The following is a 13,817-nucleotide window of genomic DNA, read 5'->3' on the forward strand; positions in this document are numbered from 1 at the left end:
TTTATCCACATAAAATCCCAGCTTGCTGCACAGTTTTGAACTCTTAGGCCAAGAAAAGATAACTCTACTTCAGACGACAACTTCCGGTTTTTGGTTATATTTATCAATTTTTGAAAAAAAAATATCTATCTTATTGTAAGCATGGAGTTGACATACTTTTATTGTAATTCAATTAGCGTAATTCATTGCACAATTGTTGGTAAACAGTTGGGTTTAATAATAAAAAAAAAAAATGGGGGGAGGGGGGATAAAATATAAGAAAAGAATTTGACTTTATATTACAATAAAAAAAAAAAAAAGAAGTAATGATAATAATAATACAAAATAAATAAATAAAAATACTAGTTTCTTTAATTTGTATAAATTTCAATATATTCATTTATATAAAATTTATATATAATAAGAATATATTGTTTTGAAATTAAATACTTATATGTAACTCCTGAAACTAGACAAGTATGCTCAGTCGGCTTTGTGATATTTTATTATGCTACTAACTTGTAGGCCTATATATTTTTCTATACTTATTTCTGGATTATATATATATATATACATATATTCATTTCAAGTTCTTGTCCATATTTGAATTTTTTTATTCAATGTGAAGGAAAATTATTTTAATTGCTCATCTGTTTTTCACATGTTATGGTAATTAAATGAATGACCCAGTTATTATATATTCATACTAACCATATAAGGGTATAATACCATTTAATTCGGGGGGGGGGGGGGCTGACAATTTTTAAAGTTAGATTATTCATTTATTCTCATGCCGTTAAAGGGCAAATTCTTCATTTCCACGATGATCAGAGACAGATTACCTATTTTTTCTTACCTTCAAAAAGGAAAATTACATAACTCAAAAACTCTTTATTTTGTGTGAAGGGGGGGGGGGGGTTAAAATAGCACCAGACAGGGACAGATTACAGTTGAGGACAGATGATTTATTTTCATAATTTTTGAAGACACGTTATACATTTCTAAAATCTGCTTTTCTTTTGTAATATAAAGTCAAGTTCCTTTCTCATATTTGGTTGTTGTTTCTTTTTCTTATTTTTTTTTTTTTTTTTTAATTTATTCATTTATTTTTTGTAATTCAAAGTTAAAGGAAAATCTATTGTATAATTGCCTATTATATTACAATATTTCTTTTCAGACACTGATTTACAAATTAACGCCTCTTTACTTTATTGATCCTTGATTCTATGCTACTCAAATATAGATTCCAAATACCGGAAGTTGTCGTCTGAAGTAGAGTTATCTTTTCTTGGCCTAAGAGTTCAAAACTGTGCAGCAAGCTGGGATTTTATGTGGATAAAAACTATTTACATTGGGAATATTTGGAATATTTGAGTCTGGATAAGTTCTAGGACATCATTTGCATTAGTGCATACGAGGATTTGTGTAACTTTTTTCAAGTAAGGTGTTTTATGACTTTGTTTACAAATCGTGTGCTACTTTCGATTCTTCCCTTGTGTATTTATATATGTGTGATAGAGAACAGAGCGGATAAGATGCCCCTGTGCCCGGGGTTTAAATTGAACCTGATCAAAGCATGAACATTACAAAATTTAATCTGTATATACATGAAGCTGCGCTCGCTCAAACGGTAGCATCGTCAACATATTAATTTAACAAACAATTAAAAAGGAACATACCACACAGAAAATAGCTAGCGCAATCATGACTGAATTTGTTTACCGTTCAGGATTCAAAGCGAAAGAAAAAGTTACAATGCGCATGCGCAACTCTGTAGCAGGGAGCTGCCGAAAGTTGGAAGCCCTCGGGAACCAGGCTACTATACAATGGCAGACAACAAACAAATCTGCTCTTCCGGTTAGGCTGAATTCCGCTATTCCGTAGTTACGACTAGTTGGTATCCCTCAAAAGCAGATGACCCACGAGTTACTTGCCCCTGATCATAGATAGAAAGATAAGTCGTACGTCGAATAATTTCGTACATCTTCACAAGTCAAGGGTTATTGATTCGTTACCTCGCACTAACCCTTGACATCAGTCGCTATATAAAAGGTGGGCACATTATAGCCTGGTTCCCGAGGCCTTCCGATGTGCAAGCACGAAGGCCAGGCACTCACTGTCGAATGGATTCTTCCACTGATCAAAATCCAATATGGCGGACTCAATGGTAAGTAATGGGAATGTACGTAAATGAGCGTATCATGGCTTAATTAGCTGTGTCACTTTCGATTTTATGTCATTAATTGCCAGAGACAGACCTTAGGAAATATATAATACTTGGTTTTCCATGTGACACGCTTGTTTGATATAGTCTTATCCCTTTGTTTTCAAGCAAGTATAGGTGATTCGTCAACTCGCATATTTTTCACGTGTGTTAAATTAAATCTAACCGTGTCACTTCGTTTTTTCTACTATTGTTGGGTTGCATAGAGTTGCTGGTGAAGATATAGACTGAGTTTTATAGATGACACGCACCAGTTTTCCTATTTCGAACCGGCAATTTCAGATCGAATTTCCTCCACTCATTTTGACTGGTTATCCTTGTAAAGCAGTATAAATATTATTGCAACTGCTAGCTGTTTATGAGTCTCCCTTGCATGTTGTAAATAATTGATATTAAGCAAGGCATAACATTTTATCCTAGAAAGATAGAAGTTACACCTACATGCACTAATTGTGTAAACACATACAATGTGAAAATGGACAATAAAGTTTTAATTTGGCCTTATGATTGATTGACTGTATATTGTTTAACGTCCCTCTCGAGAATATATCACTCATATGGACCCAAGAACTTCCATCCAATGATTTTCAGGACCTATTATGTTGCAATCTTATGCTAGTTCAGTTTTTAATATGTAAGTTAGTCATTATTTGTTTCTCTATTTCTTAAAATTCATTCATATTCAAGGGTCACCATCAATTGCTTGTATTTAGACCTATACTTGATACTTTGGTCTTTTCAGCAGTAAGGGTCAGATCGTTCTTAATTAATTGTGTCACACTTGTGAAACAAGATTTCAGTTTATAATCTTATTCAATGATCACTCTTTTCTCACAATATGCAATCAGGTACAGAGGACCTATTCTGACCCAGATAATCACTGGGTTACAAAGACATTTCTTTGAACTAGTTTTAAAGGTATTTCACATACAGAAATGCTAGATTTATTTAAATTTCAGAATATTAGACTTTCTTCTTGAACAAGGAATATATTCAATTCAAATGCTTTATTGATGACTACCAAACATGAGGCATACATTATATATACTTGTATATATATATATATATATATATATACATATATCACACAAACCAGTATCAACTGTACAGAATAATGCAATATTTACTCTCCAAGGCTACCAGTTCTTAATGTATGCCAACATGGTGTAATGGTGCACACTTTCGTATCTGTACGATGGAGGAACAGGTTCGATTCCTGTTGTTGGCTTTCCTTTGAAAGAACTAGTAGAGATCTTCCATTGTTTAAGAATACGACAATATCATAGCATTTAATGTCAAAGACACACACTTGCGCAGAAAACATGTTTACTAATGAAATAGCTAAATTTCATTTACACTAATTATTTGCATAGAAAAGGTTTTTAACAGAAGAGGGTTGTGATCAAGCATTTCTTGTGCAACACATTCCAATCTGAAAGTTAGCAAAATTCCTCATAAGTGTTATCCCCAAGTAACTGAAACATGTCTGTGTTATATATTTTGAAGGTTCTTTAATCTCCACATGAAACAATGCCAAATCTCCTTTTTAAGGTCTTTCTAGTCATGTATTTCTCATGTCATAATGTGGAATGAATTGTTACTCCTCCTACTGCTAGCTAACTTTTTGATCTGAGAACTGACACTCTCAAACTTCCTCCATGAGTCTTTCTCAAAAAGCTCACCTCTGATCTAAAAATTATAAACAATGTCACAAACATCAGTATAATCATTAAAGATTTGTATCAGGAATAGTAGTAAATACACAATGCACATACATCATAAATATTAATTATGTCATAATTTTATCATAGATAAATAATGAAACAAGTCTGTAATTTTTGTAGAAGATGAACAACCAACTGTGAATTTTGAATGTCAATATATTTCCCTTTTCTTCTAAAGTTTTATATTCATGCAGGTTTTACTTACACAAACAAGAGGGAGGGAATGCTGATGTCTGCTTGTATGCATGCCACATTCGTCACTTCCACTCAGAAATTTCTCATTTTTAATAAAGTCATCTGAAGATCTGGCCTCTCCTTTTTAATAGGATCTGCATGATGCAACCGAAAATGTCAGTATTGAATTTAATCAATTTGGGATTGAATTTCTTCCACTAACAAAGGGAACATATTTTAGAATATGATAAACTTCTTAACTCACCTTTAGATGCCAGAAATAATTGTTTTTATTATTGCTATAAGAGGTGGGAAACTTGAAATAACAGACTGTAACAAATTGATTTAGTTGTTAACCTGTTCTGGAAGTCTGTAATTCTTTATTCAAGTTGGATGTCAATTCCTTCCAATATGAATTAGTGTGGAGGAGGATGGGTCCTTGAATACCCCTTTAGAAATTCTTTCTCCATCTCTTTCCATCTGGAGTCTGTAGACTACATGGTAAAATAAAGAGATCAATCTGGTTATCTTTCTTTTCTTTTTTCCACAAAACTATATTAAGAATCATTAATTTGGTACACAAGTACCACTAGACAAAATTTTCAATACAGTGAGAGGAACATAAATGCAAAACTTTGTTTTGGGGAATGAATGAGGGTTTCTCCAGATGGTGATCTTCTACATTTTTTTCTTTGAAGCTTTAGCAGGTGTGAATTTAGTATCAAATCCAAGCAGTACCAACGAGTTTGTGCAAAAGCATAACAATGAATGTTACTATAGCGCCATATCATGTACTTCAAATTATGTAAAATTTGTTTTTGTTGTTAGATACAGAATTCCTGGCTACTACATAAGATTTTTAAATTGAAGTGTATGAACTCAGTTCTCTCATAAAGAAGACAAAGAATTTGAGTTACAAACAAATGCAAAATATAATGCTAACACAAATATAGAATACCTCAATGTATAGCATTTGGCAATATATAAAAACTGTGGGCCGACCTACAAATATAATTTTGGACAAGCGGGACTGTGAGTCAGAGAGGAATAGTAACTGTTGACAATGAAATTGTTAGTGACCTCTTCTGAAATCTGCAGAATATTCACAGTAAACCAAAGTAACAACAGAAACTTTAAATCATGCCTATTGGATCAAGCATAAAGTTGGCAGGTCAACATAAGAATTAAATAATTGACACTGTCAGAGACCATGATACTGAATTATAAAATGCATAAATAGCCTTATCTCCTACACAAGCAATATATACATCTTATTATACCTGTTGGCATGGTTTTGCATATTCATGAAGCATTATATATGAGGGTGTTTTTTCACCCACTATCATATGTTTCTTCTTTCCATATGTATGGAAAATTATCTGAAATTAAAACAATTAATATACATAGTGATACACATGTATATAATTTCGAGAATCTGTAAAATTGTACACTTTAAGTCCAATAAAAGCTTAAAACACCTCCATCATCACACACAAAAGTAATCGTTTAAACTTCAGCTATAGCCTATATAGTCTTATCAAAGTAAAGCACATCATGAGATCTATATGTAATCAAAAATTGTCCAAAAATGAGTGGAGGAAATTCGATCTGAAATTGCCGGTTCGAAATAGGAAAACTGGTGCGTGTCATCTATAAAACTCAGTCTATATCTTCACCAGCAACCCTATGCAACCCAACAATAGTAGAAAAAACGAAGTGACACGGTTAGATTTAATTTAACACACGTGAAAAATATGCGAGTTGACGAATCACCTACTTGCTTGAAAACAAAGGGATAAGACTATATCAAACAAGCGTGTCACATGGAAAACCAAGTATTATATATTTCCTAAGGTCTGTCTCTGGCAATTAATGACATAAAATCGAAAGTGACACAGCTAATTAAGCCATGATACGCTCATTTACGTACATTCCTATAACTTACCATTGAGTCCGCCATATTGGATTTTGATCAGTGGAAGAATCCATTCGACAGTGAGTGCCTGGCCTTCGTGCTTGCACATCGGAAGGCCTCGGGAACCAGGCTAGGCACATTAGACCATTACGCAATTTACTATAAATAAAACATCCAATGAAATCACTGCATCTTGTTATGGTGTACATGGATACAAATGACGCGATCTCATACTGCTGTATTGATAAATACGCGCAATTGTAATATTCACACCACTAATTACGTTTATTGATAGTAGATCAAGTTTGGAAACCTTTTTGCTTAAGACAACATTGCTTAAACAATTGAAATAGCCATAACTGTAGGTATCAATACACGTGTTTTTATTTGAATCTCTCGTTTCGTGTTGTTATAAATAGAAACGCATTCTCATTGGTTCCCACTCTTTTGTGGAAACAATCAGAATGAGCCCAACTTCGGTGCCTGGAATCTGTGCAATACCCCCAAAAAAGTGCTATACCCAGAAAAAAGTACACTATACCCAATACTGCGATAATATACACAGGATATCCTCTTAGATGAGTTGAGAAATGGTTATCTGGAAAAAATGGTACACTGAATTGGTACCGTTACCGTTATACAGACAATTCATAGAAAAATCCAATACATCCGGCGCCATTTGCCGGCGCCATTGCTTGTGACGTATTATAAGGTATACCACGCCCGATCAAATTAAAGACGATGATGTAGTTTAAATGTTGGTGGGTCTTTCTAAGTTTATAAATTCAAGTATATGTATAATTTTTTATTTTTTAATGTAAGATGATGCCCCATCACCTGTCATTTTGTCACCAAAATGAATTCAATGGATTTTTAATTTTTTTTTTTTTATTATTAAATATCATGAATTTAACACCAGTATTTAATTATTTCAAACACTTAACACTTTTTAATCTCAAAAGCAGGCATGAGTATGTAATTTAAGTGATTAAATAATTTTTTTGCAAGACAAAATTTCTTCCTTACAAATTGTTTACACTATAAGCTATGTATATTGCTTATGCACCACAGGTTAAACAAGCAATTAATTATAACAATGAAAATAAATAACAATCATTCGGAGGTACTGATACTGGCAAAGTTAACACTTCTGCACTGCACACATCTATAATTACATTTATACATGAAATACTAATTGTAGACAGGATTTAAATTAACAACCTGATATATTAGATAAGTTAACCCAACTGTTTCAGAAACAGCTGAAAATGATATTGTTGCTTGAATACATATAAAACTGCAATCAAATCAGTATAATTATAGTTTAGTAAGTACAGTATGCAAGTATAAAAAAATATGCACATGCAGGCTCCTTTAACGTAGTACTTGTTTTCTCTTTTTTAATTGTTTTATTAGTACTTACCTATTCCATTTAGAAATTCAATGAGAATTTTTAAAAGAAATGGTTGCCATAACTGGAAATTAACATATATTTATCCATTGATATGTAAACATAGTATACAGTACTAGGTCATAAGTAAGTTCCCAAAAAAAATGTTCACTATATATTTAATACAAAACCATATACTTTTAAACAATTTTTCTGACCGCATTTCTTCATCAATTTTGATGAAATAAAAAGCACTGATCTCAGAAGTATTCACAGTAGCATATAATAATTTAAGAATAAATATATGATAATATATTGTAAAGATATGACGATTTTAACACGAATCTTAATTTGAGAGTATATACTATTTATATAAGTATGTGTAATTTGGGGGGGGGGGGGGGGGGGGGGGGGGGGGGGGGGTAAGAGAAGATTTTGAAAAAAAGATAGATTTGCATTAAATATATAGAGAAAATTCTCTTTGTGAACTTACTTATGGCCAACTACTGTAGTAAGGAATACCGTTATGTACAGAAATGAAACGTACGTTACAAGCCAGAGCAGGTATTTTATATTTCATTATCAGTGATATATAAAAGGTACGCATAACAACAGATTTTTTGATGAAGTTCGATAGCATGAATGAGTTGAAAAATGATAAGTTCTATTGTGTGATTTTCAAATTGGTAAATCGCAGAGCTCAGATAAGGTGCGTATCAGCGTAAATACTCATTAAATTTTACCAAATACGCATTTAAGTTGAAAACCATGCGTATAATTACTCATTAGCGAATGTAAATACGCTTTACACTCCCAAAGTAATGCTTATTAGTCCCCGTATTTGTGATACATGTAGTATGATATAAATATGAATTATCTATTCATATGAAGTGAGGTTAGCCCAGGGATTGATCATACATGATATTTAGCGCTATGAAATACATTTGGATGACAATCACAATTTTGAAAAATTGGAAGAGTTAACTCAAAACACTATTATATATTCCTAATTGTTATACTTTCTTTCTTAAAGAGTTATTGTGCGGTCGAAAGCACAGGGAAAAAAACCTTTGTATTATCGATCGTGGACGAATGATATACAAAATTAGATCATAATCATGTGACTTGAATGTCTGACATATTCAAATTTAATGCATCAATGATAAATATCAAATTTCAAATGACAATGAATAGTTTTAAATTAAAGAACTACAAAGGATTTTCTCCGTAAATAGCTGGAGCGGCCTTTTAGTATAAACTTTAAGTTCAAGTTTAACGGAAGAAGTATCGTTTATCTGGTGACATCTTCTGTGCTGTGCAAAAGAACAACGATAATCAGTAAATTAAAAAAATACACTTTTGAATTCTTCTGAAAAGCAAAATACTCATTGATTAGAAAATCAGGGGGTAAATACTCTTTGAGATAAAAAATTAACTGGAGCTCTGTAAATGTGTATCTTATAAAGTCATGTCGCCGATCCATAGGTTTCATTTTTTAAAAGAGAATATAGCCTTTGATTTATCCAAATTTTAATATTGTGTTCTCTTAGCGTATGGATAAGAATGAAACGTACAGTATTTCATGTTTTGAAAAAACGAGTTTTTCAATGCAATATATGCCTGGTGAAAATAGTATAATACATGAAACATGAAATACTGTACGTTTCATTCATCTTGCGTATTTGTAATCGAATATAAAAAATTATGAAATGTCCTTAACCTTTGTTTAAGCAACAATGCATTGTTCGAAACCTGCGTTACTGACTAGCATACGTTACCAAATCATACGACATTGTGTTAAAAATTTGTCTAATTTTGCACAAAGTATATGACCGCGTGGTTTTGAAGTAATTTATGTTTAAGATTCTAATGAAATCAGAAACAATGCAGAAATTAGTAATTGGATACAAGTTTGACGAGATCACTGATTTTGAAATCTGGTGATGTAAACAAATTTAACATGGATATGCCAATTTTTAGACGATATTGTTCCCATTTCTGAAATTGTAGATGATGATTCTGACTACATATTATTACGACATTATGGGGGGATGCACCTTATATATTGTAACGTACATTTCTTATATCATAAACTACTCAATTGTATTGAAGATCAAACTTTACATTCCGTCAATCATGATACATTATTTCCACTGTCAGAGAATGATAGTGTCAAATATTCCAAACATTAATATATATTGTTTGTAACATACACGTACGTCTGTTAGCAATGCTAGATTGAAGGAACGTGAAATATTGTATGAAATATCAGTTGTAAATGATGGTTTTCCTATTAGATATGATGTTTCAATGTGGTCCTATCAAATCCTTTACAAATACGATTTATAGCTTGAGAATTGTGAATAAAGACGATAGAGCATTTATATAAAAAATTATCCACCATTTTTTCTGCTTGTCAAGATGTTTTGAGAAGCCAATAAACTTTCAATTTGTGATTCCGACCCCCTTTCCTTTGAAAAACGATGATACCCCCTGGTCAACGGATATTTATTGTTAAGGCAATACTAGTTATACTTGATGATTATGATAGCCCCATATAGACAATTTCATCTCTATTCATATTTGCAGAAAATGTCACTCAACAGAGCGGAAAGTCGACACATACACACACACACACACACATACGTGCATAATGCCGAAACTCACTACACAAGACTTTACACCTGAAACTCACTACACTATGTTCTAGTTATGCTAACCAGAATATAAATTCATTTTTACGTAATGTGGGACATCTGTATATTGTTCTGATACTTGAAATATAGAAAAGCCGTCTCTAAAAATATTGAATTTACACCGGATACCTACGACACGGTGTCACATGACTCATGTGAACACACACGGGAAACTCACTACAGAGTGTTTAAACGTGATATATTACCCGAAAGTCACTACATTTAGTCTGGCGATTGATTGAGAGCACAGGAAACTCAAGCATTTCAACCATTTTCAAAAAAACAAAACAAAACCCAACAATTTTTATTTTACAGTATCCCCCTTTACAGCAAACAGGACTATTCCGGATACTAAAGTAAAGGGGGGGGGGGGGGTCTTTACTTTGGTATACGGAATAGTCCTGTTCGCTATAATTTACATGTGTTTATTGAAATAAAATCCCAGTCTTTTATGCATTGTTTTACTTCAGTTTATCACAAAATATTATCCGGAAAGTTGGTACCTTTAAAAGAACTATTTTTTTTTTTTATATATCAGACGATATGGCTTCTCGGCCAGTGCACGAGGTTGTGTTTAGCAATGAATATTTTCATATTTCAATGACCTTCATATCCGAAGAAGAGCCTCGGTTTGAAGTGTCACATTGTAACCTATATATTTGATCATAAGTTATATTAATTAAAGGTATTTGATGTTCTACCAAGGAGTGGATGCAAGGGTTGGAGGACGTGTACCAATCCTCAGAGGCAATGGGTCTAAATAGTCCGGCGTTATGCCTTCAGTGCGTCCATGGTTAAGCCCTGGTGGGGCATGGGATGAGACACCTGGTGTTGTAGCGTATACCCCCTTCAGTAGGTTCATCCTCCGGAAAATCTGCTTTATGCCTAGCCATTTAGTAATTACTTTCAGAGAATTTAGGATAATGGAGGATCCAAATGGATATTTACGTCCTAGGTTGAAAATTTAAAACGTTTCTATTTACCATTTTATTAATCGTCTATCATTGTATGAAAGTCCTTTTAAATTGAGATTAAACTTCTTTTTTTTTTATGTGTTTGGTATAAAAGTAAGGAAAAACTCCTATTTTTTTCCCCGACATAAATTGTGAAAAAGGTTCATTTATCATTCGACAATATAGAGTCTTTCATCGAATCACGAATACTGGTTCAATATCCGTTTTTAACATTTTCTATGTCACAGTATAAGTTGGATTTTATAATATGTCCTGTGTTACACAATAATATCAAATAAAAATAAGGTCTGATGAAAAGACGAAGAGTGGATATTGAAAATGTACATATACAGTAAATGTATTCGTCTGCTCATGCATTGTGTCCTTGTACAGAGTACAAGAATAGCTTTTCCCCAAAGCTATTTACCCCTCCCCACCCCGAAATTCTGGCTATAAAGCAACCCTACCACATCCACCGGAAACCTGGCTAACTATCAGTATTACCCCTAAATAAATTTGGCTATATAGCAAAATGCATCTTATTAAAAAATGATCCTTCATAAGCGCAATGAGCATTCAATTCAGTAGTTGAACGACTGCCAAAAGAATTTACCCCTTTAATCAATATATCAAAGATATTAATGAAATTGCAACCAACCACGTATGTGTATTGTAGGGAAGTTTCACTACTAGGGCTAGGGGATATAGCCACCCCTCAAAGGGGGTGACTCACTAAATACCATAGCCAGTCTTCCGATGGAAATCCAGACCAATCACGAAGGAGGGAGGCTCACTATTGATAAGTGTGGGGTGGGTGTGGGTGTGGGGGGTCTAACTATATTGCCAGACTCCTCCGGGGGAGGGGGGCTTACTATATATAGCCAATTTTCCGGGGGGAGTCTCATTATATAATACCGGTAATTAATATTAAGCAGATCTAAACAAGGTGTTCAGTCTATGAATCACCAAATCAACGTAAACTCAAATAATTCAAGACATCTTTAAGCATTTGAAAATATCAATTCATTTGATGCGCGCAACAATTCAATTGAAGATCTCTTCAAATAATTAATAATATCTACTATTCTAATTTCTAGCGCGCATTGATTAAATTGTTTATATTGCTCTGATACTTAAAATATAGAAAATCCGTCTTTAACAAAATTGAATTTTCACCTGATACCTACGACACCATGTCACATGTGAACACACACCGGAAACTCACTACAGAGTGTATAAACTTGATATATTACATGAAAGTCACTACATTTAGTCTGGCGGTTGATTGAAGGAATTAAAAGGGAACTCAAGTGTTTCAACCACTTCTCAAAAAACAACTTTTTGGGGAATTTATATAAATATCAGAGAGAGAGAGAGAGAGAGAGAGAGAGAGAGAGAGGCTGTCTAGTGTTTTGTCAGTTGAACTAAAATATACTCTTCTGTAACAGAAATTAATGTTAAAAAGATTTGAAAAAGGTTTTCAGTCTAAGAAGCTAAATTCAAGAGAAGTTTAATTATTTGAAGATATCATCAATTCATTTGATGCTTGCAACAATTCAATGAAACATGTTCAGATAATTACTAAAATCTACAATTCTGAATTATTGCGCGCATTGATTCAATTCTTTATAGCATTGAATACTTTGATGAGTTGATTAGGCTATAGTTGAATTGTTGTTCTCTTCAAATGAATTACTGATATCAACAATTGAATTGATGCGCTCCACAATTTAATTAAAAAAAGCTTTAATTCAATTACTAGCGCTTCAATTCAATTACTGTGTGTAATAATTTAATTATTGCTCTCTTCAATTGAATTGATATTTATTCAATTGATGCATGCAATACTTCTTCTAGATACAACAACTATCTAATTAGATCTGTCTTGAATTCATTATATTAATTGAAGTGTTTCTCTCTATATAAGAGTTGATGTGCTCATTAATTTCTTGTACAAAAATCGTTGTAAATAATTAAGATATTTTCAATTGAATTAAAGAGATTATTAAATCAATTATACGGAGCTCAAAATCACATGCCGCGCTGAAGTATTGCAGTCATCAATTAAATAAATGCGCGCAGCAAACCCATTATTGCTCTCATACATTGAATTGATGGGCAGCGCGCATTATTTAATATATGGGCGCAATAATTGATGTGAACACCTAATCAATTGATGAGAACAATGATTGATTTGATGCGCACGTCAATTGATTATTACGGGTAATAATTGAACTGATCTTTTTATCTGAGTTTTTGTTAATTTGGCGCTCCTTATCAGTCACACTTGTAATATAACCAATGTTGCATTCAAAGGCGTCTGTATCCTGGATGTCCTTTATGCCGAAATACGACACCAAAGGCCATTTAAAGGTGACCATACAGGAAATATTCCTGGTTATATGACAGTGTACTACAGTGCTTTAAAGATCTTTTTTTTTAAATATCTGAATACAGACACTGCTCAAGTCACAGGAAGAACTTGTACCAAGGACTTTTAAAAATACTGTGTGTCCCTGCATCCATCATGAATCTGATCGTTCAGAGTTCAGGATTTTTCTTTCGTACTACTCTTTCAGCAATCTATCAAGAGATACTGAATTTATAAGACTCTATTAAATTGTCTTGATTTTTCATTAGTATTTGAGAAGACACTGAGTAAAAATACTCCTAATCCAATTTGTCACTTGCGAAGTCCAAACCTAATGAAAACTACACCAATTTTAAGACTTCTTTAAAGCAAAGTACAATCAACTGCAAAA

General features: G+C 32.9%; 1 long non-coding RNA gene across 1 annotated transcript; it reads right to left on the reverse strand.

Moving 5' to 3' along the window:
• Positions 1 to 3,195: 3,195 nt before the first annotated feature.
• LOC130055175 (uncharacterized) lies at positions 3,196 to 6,155 on the reverse strand. The gene is made up of 5 exons (XR_008803454.1): positions 6,047 to 6,155; positions 5,382 to 5,480; positions 4,459 to 4,595; positions 4,133 to 4,256; positions 3,196 to 3,892 (listed from the first exon to the last, which is right to left on the reverse strand). It is a non-coding gene; the product is annotated as an uncharacterized LOC130055175 (long non-coding RNA).
• Positions 6,156 to 13,817: the final 7,662 nt, after the last annotated feature.

This window comes from Ostrea edulis, chromosome 5, assembly GCF_947568905.1.
Source record: "Ostrea edulis chromosome 5, xbOstEdul1.1, whole genome shotgun sequence".
NCBI lineage: Eukaryota > Metazoa > Mollusca > Bivalvia > Ostreida > Ostreidae > Ostrea > Ostrea edulis.